We start from the raw sequence: 6,379 nt of genomic DNA, 5'->3' as shown, positions 1-6,379 counted from the left end.
AATTGCTACCAGATACAAAACTGGCCTCTACCACAAGGTGGAATCTATTGCATCTTCACAGACAAAATTTGTTTGAATTTCTAAGAACTAGAATCATTGCATCACCATAAATTAATCTCTCTCTCTCTCTTTCTCTCTCTCTCTCTCGCTCTCTCTCTCCCCAGTGTTGCAAAATAATAGTCAAAGGCAATGAAAGGTGCAGAATTAGATAACCCCAGGGGAGTTCTCTAGACAATTAGAAATATAAATAAGGGAAGTGGATTTGGCCCAATGGATAGGGCATCTGCCTACCACATGGGAGGTCCAAGGTTCAAACCCACCGCCTCTGACCCATGCCATGAGCTGCAGTGCTGATACACACAAGGAGTGCCCCCAGGGATGTCCCCGGCATAGGGGAACCCCACATGCAAGGAGTGTGTCCCGTAAGAAGAGCCGCCCAGCGTGAAAAAAATGCAGCCTGCCCAGGAATGGCGCCGTCCACACGGAGAGCTGACACAACAACACAGGACACAGATTCCAAGTGCTGCTGACAAGAATGCAATCAGACACAGAAGAACACACAGTGAATGGACACAGAGAGCAGACAACCGGGGGAGCAGGGAAGAGGAGAGGAAAAAAAAAAAGAATATAATGAGAACCACATATGTAATTTAAAATTTTCTAGTGACTGTTTTTTAAAAGGAAAAGCCAGGTGAAATTCATTTTAACAGTATATTTTCTTTAATCCAATATATCCACAATATAATTTAAACATGTAATAAACCTAAAAAATTATTAATTAACTATTTTACATTCTTTTTTTTGTTTGTTTGGTGGTACTAAGATCTTTGAAATCCCCTGTGTATTTTACATTACAGCATATCTCAATTCTGACCCGCTGTATTTCAAGTGCTCAGTAGTTACATGTGGTTAATGGTTTTCAAATAGGAGAGCACTGCTGTAGCAACACTTAACATTCCATTGAAAGAACACCCAGCATTATTTTTACCCTTTTCAAAGTCTTTCCTGGCAGTTTTTTTAATTAAAAACAAAATCCCTAGTAATTCATGTTCATTATATACAGGTAATCAAAGAGAAAAAGTCAATAAATGCCACAACCCAAAGATCATCATAGCTGATGATAGAAGTGGGGAGAGTGGCTCTCATCAGACTAAAGATGTCACAGATACACAGAAACACCCCTGAAAAAGGTGTATCTTATGAAGTTTTGCTTTCGGGGGCTGTGGTAGACAGAGCAATGTCCCTCCATCCATGTCCATGTCCAGAACCTGTGAATAAGTTACTTTACATAATAAAAGGAATTTGGCAGATGCAGTTAAATTCAGGATCTGGAGATGGAGAGATTATCCAGAATTCTCAAGATGGGCCCAATGTAATCACTGGGTTCCTTCCAAGAGGGAGGCAGGTGAGTCAGGCAGAAAAGGAGATGGACTAAGGAAGCAGAGGTGGGGTGATGTCTAAGGACAGCCAAGGAAAGCAGGTGACTTCTAGAAACTGGAAAAGGCAAGGAAATAGGTTCTCCTTTACAGACTCCAGAAGGAATGCAGCCCTACTGATCCACTTTAGATTGAGGACCTCCAGAACTGTGAAAGAATAAATGTGTGTTGTTTTAAGCTACTACACTTGTGGTAATTTATTACAGCAGCAATAGGAAATGAATACAAGCACAAGTATTTTCACCAAGTGACTGTCCAGCCTTGACTTGAATGCCTCCAGTGATGCGGACCTCACTATCTACACAGGCAGCCTGTTTGCTTCCCAGCAAGCTCTTTTTCCTATTGAAACCTTCCTTTGTAACCACCCACCTATTACACCTCCACCTCAGGCCCCAGTTCCTGGAGAAAGAAGGACAGACAGACATACAATTCCAATTCCTTGTACGCATCAAGCTTTTCTAGGCAGATAACTCTTCTCCTCACCAAGCTTTACGACCTTGGATGAGGGGCTGAGGTCCCAGCTAAACGCCTGTGGAGTGGGATCTGTGTGCCCACCACTTCCCACGCTGAGGCACAGGTGGCAAAACATCCCCCCTTCCAAAAAGAATCCTCTCGACCCCGCTCCCCCCAGGGGCCCGTCCACAGCCCCCCCTTTCCGATCCACGGTTATAGTAAATAATAACGCCACCACCGCAGGAATTTAATATTGTTTCATTTTCCTTGTATTCATTTCTATGGTTATTTTCCATCGGCGGCGAGGTGGACTGGTTTTCCATGTCTGCTCAGGCTACAGAGTTTCCACTTAAAACCCAAGTATTTAGTAAAAAGACGGAGCCGGTCTGAGGACAGCAGTGCCTCGCAGCACCGATGGTTTTTAATTACAGAAACTCTAGCTGGGCTCCTGGATTTGGATCCATCCGGAACGCTACCACAGCCCGGACGCGGTCCATTAAACCCTAGTGCAAGGTGAAAACTACTATAGAAGAATATCCGGCGGCGGCTAGTTGTCAGGATGGCCGAGCGGTCTAAGGCGCTGCGTTCAGGTCGCAGTCTCCCCTGGAGGCGTGGGTTCGAATCCCACTTCTGACAAAACCCTGTTTTATCTCCCTAATGTAGATCATTGACTACATTGAGAGGCGCTAAAAGCACAGAGCCGGGCTTTGTTTTTGAAGTTAAAAAAAAAGTAAACGTGTCTTTCGACCTTGTTCTGTAAAAAGATTAAAAGTATCAAAAAGTGGAAGTGTCTTATAAAAGTAGAATGAGACCACGTCTCAGTAAATATTTTTTTATATTTTAATAAACATTTATGTTAGCATATAATGGTCTTACTGTTATTATTAAATGGATTAATAAATGAATATATATTTTAAAAGCATCACTTAGCTCGAGGATCTGCAGTTGACGAATCGGTGAACGGAAAAAAAAAAAAGAAAGCAACTTTGTCAGAAGTGGGATTCGAACCCACGCCTCCAGGGGAGACTGCGACCTGAACGCAGCGCCTTAGACCGCTCGGCCATCCTGACTGCTGAGAGCCGCGTCCTCGTGCAAACCTCTTCGGAATCTCCGTAATGTACGCATGCGTAACAAACAGCGGCCTGGGCCTTGTTTTCCTCCCGACGTCGGGAGGCGCTAGATGGGCCCGTGCTGGGCTGGCTGGCAAAGGCGAGGCGAGGTGGTACCAGGCGAGCCGAGCGGGGCGGCTGGCGGCGGCAGGGGGCGCGCGCGGTCTGCTGGAGAATCTGAAGGACCCGCGATCGAAGGCTAACCCGCGTGCATTTGTGCCTCTGCATGCATTCATTCTGCAGGCTTGCATTTATTATTCACACCAGCTTCGATTGTTGCATATCTGCAAGCACGCTTGCACGTCGGCATCCACGCCCTTGTGAGTTTTCTACCTATTCGGTCAAACCCGCACCCTGCGCTGGCTGGCGCCCCCGCCCGGGGTCTCACCGCATGCGTACCGCGTTCTCCCTTCCATTCGTGAAAAAGGCAGTTCACGTTTAATGTGCTTTTACTTCGTTTACTCAGGCTCCTGGTTAGACTGACTCCGCTGCATAGTCGAATCCGCCCTATTCCTGGCCGTGTCCCCAGTGCCCAAACACTTCCGGCACACAGTAGGGGCGCAGAGAATGTCCCTGATGACTCGGTCCCTCCCTCCCTCCCCTTAGGGAGTCGTCTCCGCCCTCCTGGCCCCTCTGCTCCCGGGGTCTCAGAACGCGACCCCGCGGGACTCGCCTTCCTAACCCCAGACTTACCCGCGCACCCGCGAGGTCCGGAGACCTGAAGACCTCGGGGCCGAGGGGATGCCCTTCTCCACGGGGTTTCCGGGAGGCCTGAGGCCCCTCCACCCTCCGAGGATCTCGTGCGCCCCCCTCCCTCAGGCTCCACGGAGACCCTGAAAATGCAGTTCCTGGAAAAGGCGCGCAGGAGAGGTCCTGGGGCTGGCTGGGCCACTGACCCGCCAGGGTGGCCCCCCTGTACCAAGAGGGGCGGAAAGACAGGGCCTGAGGGGAGCCGACCCTGCACCCCAGGGGGCCGGTCCAGAAGGTGTGAGCGAAAAGTGTGTGGGATGGTGTTACTAATAGCGGTGTATGGAAAGAATAAACCTCGTGTATGCTGTGGGCCACTGTTAGTGGTCTTAGTCTGATCACAGTCTTTCATGATCTGTAGCAAATGTTCCTACCACCACAGTGTAAGGTGTTGGTGGAGGGGTGATGTACAGGAATTCTGCACAGTAGGCACTGGCTGTTTTGTAAGCTCACAACTTCTCTAATTAAAAGGAAAATGTGTGTGTGGGTGGATCACATTAACCCCTTAGTGCCCTCTGCCATGCCTTAGTTGGTATCACAGAGGGGCCTCTGCTGGAGAACTACCCCCACCTCCCACCCTCCAAAGGGGCCCTCAGAGCTAGGGATGCCAAGGGGTGGAGCAGCCCGATTATTTGCAGGGTGATGAGACCCTCCTCTTGCCCTTCTCCAAATGCCTCCTCACTGGCTGCCAGATCTTGTTTCCTTAGGTTAAGTAATGACCTCTTTGGTGTCCTCTCCTAAAGCAGAAATCACCCTGGACACTATGAGGGGAATCAACAAATATTTATGGAGTACTTGCTGTAGGCCAGACACTCTTCTCAAGTTACAGACCATGGAGGGTGAGCAGAGGGTGGAGGGGAAAAAACAAGAAACAGATGAATAAATGAGTTCAGGTGCTGATATTACTAGGAAGAGTGTAAAGAAGTGGGATGTCATCTCTGGAAAATAATGAGAGGCTTTGAAATAGGCAACAAAGCTAACTGGGTGCCCTGTCTGGAACTAGCTATCTCAGTCTATATTACTTTTATATGCAAATGATTCTCATCCATAGAAATGCAGGTGAATTTTGTCCAGCCTGACAACTGATTATTGACCCATTTTGCCTCTGTTTATAAAATCATTTCACCATTCCTGATTGCCTAGTATGTGTGTTCTTTGAATTTTTCTTTGACTCAATTTCACTGATTCACACATTAATGAGTTAAATGAAATATTTGATACATGTTCATTTTGTCTTTGAGTCATGATTTTGCCTTTATATATTTAAGATTTATTTATTTCTCCCCACCCGACTCGCTGCGTCCCTGTTTCCTTAGGAGGCACTGGAGGAGCAGAACCTGATGTGGGAGGGAGGTTCCTAATCCGATGGAGCCACCTCTGTTCCCTGCTTTCTCGTGTCTCTCATTCTGTTTTCCCTCCCCTCCGCGTATCCTGTCAGCCCGCTGTCTTCTTTAGGAGGCACCAGGATCTGAACCAGGGACCTCCCATGTGGTGGGGGGAGCCCAATCACCTGAGCCGTATCTGCTTCCCTGTTTTTACCTTTAAAGAGTGCAGCAGGGCAGGGGCATTTAACAAGGTGTTTGTTAGCTGGAGTTGGAATCCAAAACCACATTATTCTTGTGGGGACGTGAGGGTGTGTATATTTATTAAATAATACACAGTATACTGTGGACCTAGTAAGGGGTCTGTAGTTTTTATCTGACTGGCAAAGGGGTCTGTGGACCAAAAAAGGTTAAGAACCTCTGGTGTAGGAGCTCTCTTAAGTGGGGTTGGTCAGAGAGGGCCTCTCCAAGGCAGTGACACTGAATTGAGGAGAGAAACAAGCGAAAGCAAAGCTGGGAGTGGGAGAGAGAATGTGTTCCTGGAGAGAGACATGGTCAGTGCAAAGGCCCTGAGGCAGTGTGTGGTCTGTTGGAGGGGCAGCAAGGCCAGTGAGGCAGGGGCAAAGGTGAAGAGGAGGTTCAAATCTGGAACATGCACAACAGGCACAACTGAGAAGAGGCGTTTGGATTTTCTTCTGAGTGGGATGGAGAAAGTGAAGTTGGGAGAAGCTAAATTCCTCTAGGTTCTTGGCTATGTCGCATAAAAGAATTTAAGAACCTGCCAGTTTAGGTAGGCCCCTGTATTAGTCAGCCAAAGGGGTGCTGATGCAAAGTACCAAAAATCTGCTGGCTTTTATAAAGGGTATTTACTTGGGGTGGAAGCTTATGATCTCAAGGCTCTAAAGAATCCAACTCGAGGTTACTTCCTCATCAGACTCTGTGCCTTGTGTTGAAGCAAGATAGGGGGTGAGGTCTGCAAGGGCGCAGCCTTCCTTCTTCCTCTTTAGACTTTGTGGTCCCAGATACTTGATGGAAAGGGCCTAGATTGCTTTGAAGAGACTGCTGGCAGTAATATGGAGCCTAAAGTTATTTTTGATAAGGTCTTAGAAGGAAATAATTATGAAATGCTTGATAGAAAAGACCTAGGGTTCTTTGAAGAGACTGTTGATAGGAATAGGGATGATAAAGAGACTTTTTATGAGGCCTTAATGATGAAACTATTATTGGAAAGTGGAGGAAAGGTGGTCTGTATTTTAAAGTTGTAGATAACTTATCAAAATTAACTTCTGATGTTTTATGGAAGGGAGAATTT

General features: G+C 47.2%; 2 non-coding genes across 2 annotated transcripts; one reads left to right on the top strand and one right to left on the bottom strand.

Moving 5' to 3' along the window:
- The first annotated feature begins 2,442 nt into the window (after nucleotides 1-2,442).
- Nucleotides 2,443-2,525, top strand: TRNAL-CAG (transfer RNA leucine (anticodon CAG)). Its single transcript has one exon. It is a non-coding gene; the product is annotated as a tRNA-Leu (tRNA).
- A 351-nt stretch (nucleotides 2,526-2,876) lies between these two features.
- TRNAL-CAG (transfer RNA leucine (anticodon CAG)) lies at nucleotides 2,877-2,959 on the bottom strand. Its single transcript has one exon. It is a non-coding gene; the product is annotated as a tRNA-Leu (tRNA).
- Between the last annotated feature and the right edge of the window lie 3,420 nt (nucleotides 2,960-6,379).

Source organism: Dasypus novemcinctus, chromosome 18 (assembly GCF_030445035.2).
Source record: "Dasypus novemcinctus isolate mDasNov1 chromosome 18, mDasNov1.1.hap2, whole genome shotgun sequence".
In the NCBI taxonomy this organism is placed as follows: domain Eukaryota; kingdom Metazoa; phylum Chordata; class Mammalia; order Cingulata; family Dasypodidae; genus Dasypus; species Dasypus novemcinctus.
The sequence above is the reverse complement of the archived record's forward strand: the minus strand, read 5'-3'. Positions and strand labels throughout refer to the sequence as shown.